General features: G+C 44.1%; 1 long non-coding RNA gene and 1 pseudogene across 1 annotated transcript; both read left to right on the forward strand.

Moving 5' to 3' along the window:
* The first annotated feature begins 105 nt into the window (after positions 1-105).
* LOC143650255 (uncharacterized) lies at positions 106-2,987 on the forward strand. Its single transcript, XR_013159469.1, has 3 exons — positions 106-846; positions 1,316-1,989; positions 2,070-2,987. It is a non-coding gene; the product is annotated as an uncharacterized LOC143650255 (long non-coding RNA).
* Positions 2,988-4,504: 1,517 nt separating this feature from the next.
* On the forward strand, positions 4,505-7,376 carry LOC143649151 (sorting nexin-6-like; annotated as a pseudogene).
* The last annotated feature ends 2,614 nt before the right edge of the window (positions 7,377-9,990 follow it).

Consider the following 9,990-nt stretch of genomic DNA (forward strand, 5'->3'; position numbering starts at 1 on the left):
GGCCGCGGAGGTTGGGGCGGGCCCAGGGCCACGGGTGACAGCGTCAATTGGCTGCCGCGGCGTAGGGGCGTGGCCCGCTGCCGCAAAGCTGGAGCGGTCCCCGCGGGGATTGGCCGGGCGTTGTTAAGGCCGCCGTGGCGGGGGGGCAGAGCGTGTGTCTGGGTGACGGGTGGAGGTGACTCTGCGGGCGCGGCGGCCGCGGCATCCGGGGCGGGCGGTTGGCGGGAGCCCTTGCGGGCTGCTGTGGTAGGGGCCGCTCGGCGCGGGGCTGGGGGAGGGGGCTGCCTGAGCGCGCGGCCCGGGCGTACGCCTTTCTCGAGCTGCTCGCCCGCATTCACGCGCACCCGGGAATGGGGGCCGCGCCGGACGCTTGATGGTCAGTGGGAAGGTCATGTTCATCCGGTTGGGACGTGTGTGTGGGTCCAGGGCTAGCGTGGGGACGTGGCGGGAGCATCGCGGAGACCGGAGCACAACCTCAGGTTTTGCTTTTACCGTAATTATCCATGTTTGTTGAGTTTATTGAGTTTGTCCTTTTCTGTGCACAGCAGTGGTTTCTGGTCCCATGCTTTGCTTGAGCTTTTTATTCATCTTAATAGTTTTTCACTCCTAATTCCTTCCACAATACATAGTAAGAGGGAGGCTAACCAGTCATTCCATAACATTGTGAGAGACGGTTTCAGAGGGACCAAAAACACCAGTGAACGTATCTTTCTGAAAAGAAAGGAGTAACTGGACAGTGAAGAGACCCAGTGCTGCATCTATGAAACAACTGGAGGAGAAACCTCAGAACAAGCAGAGATTAAGTTCAGTGCCAACATGCCAGCCTATATGTGAGATCAGCTGAGGGTATGTCTGTTAAACTGAACTAAGCACATTGCATGGGTGGGGACGCTGAGGTGGCCCACTGGTTTGCCGTGAATTCCAGCGCGATCTAGACAACATTCAAAATGACAGCGATGCAGTTTGATATGAAATTTCAGAACTTATCTACCACAAACTGGTTATCTTTCAACCAGTCTTTCTTTTTGAATCTGATATCCTAACTATTTCTCTGTCTTAGATGACATGCCCAGTAGAAACAGTGCCCATGATGGGTGGCATTGCCATTAACACTGGCATCCAAGCTCTGATACCAGATGATAAGGTTCCGAGTCAGTAAGACAGAGCAGAAGCTGTATCTGGCCATGCTGACCAATTTCTGAGAACCACAGTAGCCACATTCATGTAGGTGAAACCCATCTACCACACACAAATGGCAGATGAAGAATTAAAAAAAGGATGAGATCATTGAATTGTATCCTATCCACTTTTTCAGATAGATACCCTTTCCTGGAGACTTCCACCAAGGTACTGAGGGACCTGATAATGGGCTCATCACTTACTAGGGAACAAAAGCCTGGAAGGACAAGGAAGGTCTAGTCTGTGAACCAGTTGGTCAGAAAGGCCTGGTCCTGAGTGCCCAGTGACCGCCCGCTAGTGGCAGACAGTTCTTCCAGATGAGCAGTGTTAGTTATGAAATCTCTTGAGAGTGGTTTGACGACTCTTAAACCATCAACAGTATTAATCTAGAGAGGAGTCTCCTGAACATTCACTTTCTTAAAAAGATCTCCAAAGAGAAACTAGACCGATGAGGATGTGACACAAAGACCCTGCTGCACAGTATGCAACTGAGAGGGCCAAGATTCCAGACCACGGACAACAGGAAAGGCCGAGAGCCAGAGGCCCCCTTCTACCGGATGGAGAGGCACCCTTTGGAGCACTGCAATGGGAGACGGAAAGGGAAGCCTGAGCATGGTGAATAGATGAAAAAGGCCATGATGACGGACTTCTTAGCTGGGGTTTTAAAAAGACAACTGGTCCAAAGAAAACACTAAAGAGAGCCTAGCAAGAACTGTGCTAATTTAAGTAGAAATCATCAGATGCCAACTGCTAGCATGGGAAAGGACCATTTTCTAAATCATAGTGTGAATTCATCTCTTCGGATACTTGGTAAGTGGCTGAAGTTTGCTTTTATAATTGCTGTCACTGTTCTGGGCAAAAGGTTTATCTTTCTTATCTTTGGTCCTTAGGCCTTATTCTAGTTTGAAAGCTGCTGGAAAATGATATACCAGAAACAGAATGGCTTTTAAAAAGAGGAATTTATTAAGTTGCAAGTTTACAGCCGTGGAAATGTCCAAATTAAGGCACCAATAAGAAGTTATCTTCATTCAAGAAAGGCTGATGAAGTTTGGGGTTTCTCTCTCAGCTGGCACCTGACCACGTATGCCAGCTTCCTCTCCAGGCTTCTTGTTTCATGAAGCTCCCCAGGGACATTTTCCTTCTTCATTTCCAAAGGTCTCTGTCTGTGTGGGCTCTGTCGGTTCTGGTGGCTCTCAACCTTTTCCCAAAATGGTTCCCTATTAAAGGGCTCCTAAGCAACTCCACCGTGAATGGGTAGAGATACATCTTCATGGAAACCATCTAATCAAAAGTTACCACCCACAGTTGGGTAGGTCGCTTCTCCATAGGAACAATAAAAAAGTTCCCACCCAGCAATATTGATTGAGGATTAAAAGACATGACTTTTCTGATGTACCTAACAGCTTCAAACTGGCACAGGCCTAATATCAGTTTGTTCAGTTTTTCTCTGTGTTACATTATGTAACATTAAAAAAAATTTTGGTATCATCAATAATGAAAGTGCAATATAAACATGGAGTTGCTCATGTTGTTTTTACACACACAAGATACCAACATCTCCCATATATATTTATTTTAGGTTATACAAAGTCTTAGGAAGAGTTAGTAATAATTATCCTAAAATGTTGTAATGGAATTTTAAGGGTGAGTGAGATCCAGTAAAGCCTGGGTATTACATTTTAAGGGAAAAAAGCCTAGATCAACATTTTAAATATTGAGCTCTTAAGTGTACATTAAATTTCTATGAATAGAACAATCTAATCATTGTACATTTACTTTCTTTTATTAATAAAGAAACTCATAACTAGGCAAATTAATTTAAAAAAAATGAAAAATTTCCAATGGGATGAGCAAAATCAGGCTGCTCATATAGCTACAAAGCATGATTTGGAGGCTAAGCCTAGTAAGATGTTCTAAAAGAATAATAGCATAATTTACCACTAGTTATTCTATATGATTTAAAGAATTGTCCTTCCCACCCCCACCCCAAAAAACCAATTACTTAAGATAAATTTCAACCATTAAAAATATATATATATAGGGCGGGCCACGGTGGCTCAGCAGGCAAGGACGCTTGCCTGCCATGCCAGAGGACCCGGGTTCGATTCCCGGTGCCTGCCCATGTTAAAAAAAAAATTATATATATATATATATAAACAAAAACCCCTGCAGTCTAATTTGCAGTGACAAACTGCCCTCCTGCCCTTTCCCTCACCCTCCAGAAGCAGTGGTTTAAATTACACAGATTCTACTTGTGCCTGTACCAGGCATGGATGCCGTGCAGAGCTGCTACCTTACGTGACACCTGTTCCCCGGAGCCTTTACACTTTAAGTGGGTCATTGAGGGCTTCTGACCGACTGGTAGTCTCCAGTTTTCTCAGCAGGGGCTCCTGTCATTTTTCACAAAGTGGAATGAAAAAAGTCAATTAGAGACATAAAGCAAGCCAAAAAACCCATGTAGAATTGCAGTGATTTCAGCTGAGGTCTTGTCATGTGTGGCAGCAAAAATGATGATGCCAACACATCCTATTCCTAAAGTCATATAGAAATCTGATGATTTTACTTTTACATCATTGACTGTCATAAACTGGAGTACAATACACAATCACTAGGAGACTTAGAAGAAAGGCATTGAAGCTTACAAAGTTAAAAAAATAAAGTCCTCCACACAAAGTATATTGTGATACAATGTCTTCACAGACTGTTTTAGTTTGCTGAAGCTGCCAGAATGTGATATACCAGATGGAACAGCGTTTAAAAAGGGAATGGATTAAGTTGCAAGATTATAGTTCTAAGGCTGTGAAAATGTCCAGATTAAGGCACCAATAAGAGGACACCTTCACTCAAGAAAGGCGGGTGGGTTCAGCACACCTCTGTTGGCTGGGAGGGCACATGGCGACATCTGCTGACTTTCCTCATTTCATCAGGCTTCCCTGGGGGCGTTTTCCTTCCACATCCAAAGGTCTTTGACTCTGTTGGCTCTGAAGCCTTTTCCAAAATGGTTCTCTCTTAAATGGCCCCAGTAAGCAACCCCACCTTGAATGGATGGAGACACATCTCCATGGAACCCACCTAATCAAAAGTTGCCACCCACAACTGGGCGGGCCCCATCTCCATGGAAACAATCAGAAATCTCCCACCCAGCAATACCAAATGGTGCCTTAATCTGGACATTTTGGTTTTTATTTCTTTTTAAATCAGTGAGTGGCTCTGCATATTGTACAACCCTATAATCCTCAAAGCCTTGGCTAGTTTCTTAGAGGGCAAGGGGATGGGAGAGAGTTATTGCTGCTGATTTATGAAACTGGAGAAGGTCAGAGGTGCCATGGCTGTTTCTCTGGTCCTGATGCCTCCTTTGCTGGCACAGTCTCGGTTCGTGGCTGGTGACAACCAGGTTGGGTAGACGCAAGATCCACAGAAGTGCAGCTCCCCTCTGACAGCAGAGCTGACCCCCTGTGGGGAGCGGGGCTGACCTCGCCACCCAGGTCCTCTGCTCCCAGCCGAGTTGGCCTCCAGCGAGGTGGGCCCGTGTGGCCCGGCACCGGCCTCCCCGCCTGCCCGAGACTCGGCCGAAATCCTCCCTTCACGAGGAAGCTATCAAAGACACTGTGGGTCATACTGGGAGGACAAAAAGCCAGCTTTGAAGGACTCCCACTGGCTTTAAAAAGAATGAAGACCAGGAATGAAATAAAAAGATATACAGAAAGACCACAGGATGGGGGAAAAGTTTCACAACTCATGAATCTGATAAGGAATTTGTGTCTACAATATCTAAAGAACTCTTAAGCTCAACAATAAAAGAACAAACAACCCAATTTAAAAATGGGCCCCGGAAACATATGCGAAGACGCTCAATGGCACTAGCCCAAAGGGAACCGCACACATAGGCGGCCGTCCCCTGCAGGCCTGGCTCTGAGATGTCCCCTGTGTCTCCCCTACTCACCCTCTCCCACGCCCCACGCCTGGGCCCGTCAGCCCCCAGGAGAGACTGGGCAAGTCCCGAGTTCCTCTCCCAGAAGAACTGTACACTTGAAGCAATAACCGTAGATCTTCATAAGAAAGACTTCCAGGTCCTCCAGGAGGGGTAAAGCACGTCACTGTTCACACACAGAGTCCACTGCCAGATTTTAAACAAAATGAGTTTTCTCCTGTTCAATGACATGAAGAATTAATCTGGCTTCACAAACCCTTCATTGGGCAAATTATCCCACCAGCACCTCCCAGTCCTGCCGGGGAAGGAGGAAGGGAGAATTCACAACCCTGCAGCAGGGAATACCTGGCTGGGTTCAGGAAGACACACCCTTGCCCGGAGGGAAGGTTTGCATTTCCCTGTCTTCTCAGAGTAAAGTAATATCAAGATTTGTGCGGGAGAAAAAGGAAAACCCGGAAGATTTCTTTAAGAATTGGTGAAGTCAGCAGACTTAAGGAGGTAAGGAAGTCGATGATTTCTCTGAGCATGAACGAGCGTTTCTTTAGAATAGCACAGTCGAGTGAAGGATAATTCGATCCCACACAAGGGTTGTAACAATATTTTATTATTATTATAGAAGAAGATGATTACCATAATCACCACAAAAGATGATTATGGTAGAATTGGTTCTTCATTATATGCTTTAGGAACTCAGGATTCTACAGACAGATTCCAGGTTTTTCTCAAAGTTTCAGGACTGTTGGATCAAGCAAGGAAAACAGAAGCACGAATGTCTGCTGCTGAAGACCTCAAACTTTCTGACCTTTAAAAATATTACTTAAGAGAATCTCAAGCTGCTAAGGATCATCTCTGTAGAAGATTTAGGTTGCTAGTGGATTTTGATAGCTCTAATAAAGCCCCAGATAAAGCAAGAGCGAAGAATAATGAGGTTCTACAGGCTGAAACTTTCCAACAATTACGTTGTCAGGAATTTAAGAAAAAAAAAATCTGAATTTGCAAAGCAGGGATTTATGGATTTTAAGAGAAGAGATGCTGCATTCAGAAAAAAAAAAAGGTGGACCTGGCAAGGCTGGGAGGGAAGCAGGCGCAGAGGGCGCTACATTCCTGCTGAGCTGCCTGGCACGGTTAGATGGAGACGTGCGAGCTGCCCCTCCAGTTTTCTGTTGAAACAGCCTGCTTTCCTTCAAATCTTAGTTGTGCTTTCTTAGTGATGCGATGAATTTACTGCTTACTGGAAATAAAAAAGGGGTAGCTGGCCCAGTGCACGCGCTCTCCTTCTTCAGACAAGCAGTGGAACGTTGCATAGCTGCACCCACGAGCCCTCTGGCACGACTGGCGACCATTGTGCCTGCTTCCCAGTCAAAAGCCCAAAGATCCAACTTTTTCAAAGTAGTCTCTGTAGCTCTATTTGTTTTGTAAGTCATTTTCCTTATAGCTCCCATTCTTATGTACCTTTCAGGAATTTCTGAAGGTTAACCCTTTCAAAACACGTTGTGCGAAAGAGGGGAAGATTGATGTTAGGTTTTGAAACATTTTGTTATTAAAAAACATCGTATACCTCTTTAGTTCATTCACATATCCCGAGAAAGCATCTTAATTAGACATATTTAATTAACGAACATTTCTTAGACGTTCTGGTGGTAGGTTTTATATAATCTTTGTAAATATGATTTCTGAAGAAGAGCAGATGCCTGTGTATGCTTGCCTTAAATTTGTGGACTAAACCAATTATTGTGAAATAAAGGGGTAACAGTGTAGCTTAAAAACAACAACGACATGAGATTCCTTCACACACATTGAGATGGCTACAATAAAAAAGACAGAAAATAAAAAGTGATGGCAAGGATATGGGTAAATTGGAACCCTTCTACATCGTGGAAGTGTGAAATGCCTGCAGCTGCTTTGGCAGAGTCTGGCTGTTCCTCAAAAGTGCAAACATGGAGAAACCATGTGACCCAGCAATTCTTCTCCTAGGCATGTGCCCACTAGAAATGAAAACAGATGGCCACCCAACAACCTTCATATGTTCATAGCAACATGAAAAATAGTAGCTAAAAAGTTGAAACAACTCAAATGCCCATAACTGATGAATAAAGAAAATGTGGTATTTCGAGACAAGGGAATATCGTTCAGCAGTAAAAAGGAATGGAGTCATAACATGCTTCAACAAGGGCGAGCCTTGAAAACACTATGCCAACCGCAAGAAGCCAGTCACACAGGAACACCCACTGTGGGATCCCATTTATAGAAAGTGTGCAGAGGTACAAAGGAGACTTGAGGTTGCCAGGGCTGGAGGTGGGAGGTCCCAGAGAGTGACTGCTGATGGATGTCATGTTGGGGTGATGAAAATGTCCTCAATTGACTGTGCCACTGGACACAGGCAGTGGATTATTTTGCCCAATGAGCTCAAATCACCAATTCCTGAGACACTGGGTTTCAAGGAGAGAAAAAGTTTATTACCAGGTGCATAGCATGAGAGCAGGTGGCCTATTGGTACAAAATCTGCCTGTCTGAGCTGCAGTAATACTGATAGTTTTGCAGAACTAAAAGATGGGCAGGTTTAGGATAATGAGCACAGTGGCCCCAGACGATGTGCCTGGAGGTGACATAATTACTAAGCAGGCACCGACTGATGACATGCTGAGTCACAGAGCAGATGTAGGAAAAAGGAAGCCTTAACATGATGGTGAATGTGACTTTGGGTATTATAATGAGGTGTAGGTGACTTGGAGGTTAAAGTCTAATTCCTTGTGCATGTCAGGTGGGCTCACTTAGGTTAGAGCCACCTTCGGTTATCAAGATAACTTTGCATTTGGGGTGGGTTCATTCTGGGCTGACCTAAGAACCTTCATTAATAAACACTAGGGGCTGTCTTTAGTGATCACAAGACCCTAAAGTTGAAAAACAGGATAAATAGGTACAAATGAAGGTTAGTCACTGGGCTTTTACAATCACAGGGCAGTAGATAAGGGCTATACAACAATTACCAGTGATCAAGGCAGCTGGATTACAGTTCAGAGATTTCGGGCATTTCCCTCTGTCTACTCCAATATACCAGAAAGCAAAAAGGAATATCTATATAGTGACTCAGTAATCAAAATCATTCCTTAAATCCTAATTTCTTGGCTACAACTGTGGGTGCTGGTTGCACAACATTGTGACTATACTAAAATCCATTTAATTGGATGAGTCGTATATGTGAATTTTATCCCAGTAAAGTTATTTTAAAAACTTAATAGTAAAAAATAAAATGAGAGATATATAGAAAAAGAGTAAACCACACAAAAGCCTGAAACTCTTTTGTCATTAGCACTGCACCCACCCTTCTGACATTTGAAGGGAGAGGATTAAATCTTTATCTGTATAAACGCCTTCAGATGGCCCCAGAGATGAGGAAGGCTCTTGTTTTCAGAATAATTCCTGCTAATAAAATGTAAGAGGCCTGGTGGGGCTAAAAGAACACTGCCTTGCAATTCTGGTGAGATCACTGTCTCAGGCAAAATCACGGAAGAATGACAATTTTTCCACGCACTTAGTCAATGAGCATTAGGGACCTGGAAGTCCACCAGTGTTTGAGAATCAGCCCACAGTCTATGCAGGTCCTAAAGGGTGAAACGCAAGTGTGCAGGGGAGGGGCCCAGCTGGGCCGGTTAGCCCTGCTATCAGAAGGAAAGGTCCTGGCAGAGCTTTCACTTGAGGACCCGTCCAGCCGTTATCCATTCATTCATTTCATATTTTACTCAGTATTGGAGATGCTTAGGTACATTTTAGACTAGTTTATTGTTACTTATAAAAAATCTAAATGATGATTCAAGCAGTAGAAAAATATGTATATTATAATATTGGTTCAGCATGTTTTTCATGGACATGAATTTTCTTTAACTACTATACATTCCAGCCTTTTTGTGCCCTGCTCTTTGCTGTTCTCCAGTTTTGGTCACTTGCTGTTTTTCTCAAGACACATGGCAGATTATTTTCTCTAAGGCTCCCTTAAAGTTTTCTTCTGGGTCATGGCAATTGAGTATATTCTCTCTTGCCCAATTCAGCTCTGCCAGCTTGCCAGGGCGGTAGCGCTTGGGAACTTTGAGTTCTAAGGACTTTTCTAGGTTGAGGTTCACTCATTTTCTCCTTGTGACCAAATGGCCAGAAGGATTGTGGCATAATTGAAGTGCAAACATTCTAACATTAACACTCACAGATTAGCCAGAAACATTACAATGCAGAATAAGGTTAATCTATGTTTTCTGAAATCCTTCACCCACAAAATGGGTTAAAGTTTGACTGGGTTATGTTTGTTTACTTAACCTCAGGAAAAATTCCATGTGGGCCAGTGTGATCAGATCTGGATAGCAGTTCTAAGCAAGCATATCTGAAGGCTAATATTTGGTTTGGTCTCATCCATTACCTTTGGCCTAATTGCACTCCTTAACAAGAGAAGGTCCAGCTTTACAGAATTCTACGCTGCGCAAGCAAACTTTCATGTCCTGGGATCATTAATCTGAAGGAGATTGGCTGCAGCAGCAGTAAAATTTATGACCAACATTTCCACAGAGTGAGAAAAGAGACTAATACTGGCTGGAAATCTACCAAGTTTCATGTGCTTTCATATAGGTTATCTTCTTGTTTTAGTTTGCTAAAGCTGCCAAAATGCAACATTCCAGAAATGGGTTGGCTTTTGACAATGGGGATTTATTAGTTTACAGGCTTACAGTTCTGACTCTTGAAGATGTGCAAATCAAGGCGTCATCAAGACACCCCGGACTCTTCAGGGACCCTTCTCTTCCAGTTTTGTTGCCTCCAACTTCTGGCTTCAGTGGCTTCCTCTCTGTTTCTGTGGCTTCCTCTCAGCTTCTGTGTGTGCTCTTCTCTCTCCATCTGTG

The sequence above is a fragment of the Tamandua tetradactyla genome, chromosome 11, assembly GCF_023851605.1.
Source record: "Tamandua tetradactyla isolate mTamTet1 chromosome 11, mTamTet1.pri, whole genome shotgun sequence".
NCBI classification, from domain to species: domain Eukaryota; kingdom Metazoa; phylum Chordata; class Mammalia; order Pilosa; family Myrmecophagidae; genus Tamandua; species Tamandua tetradactyla.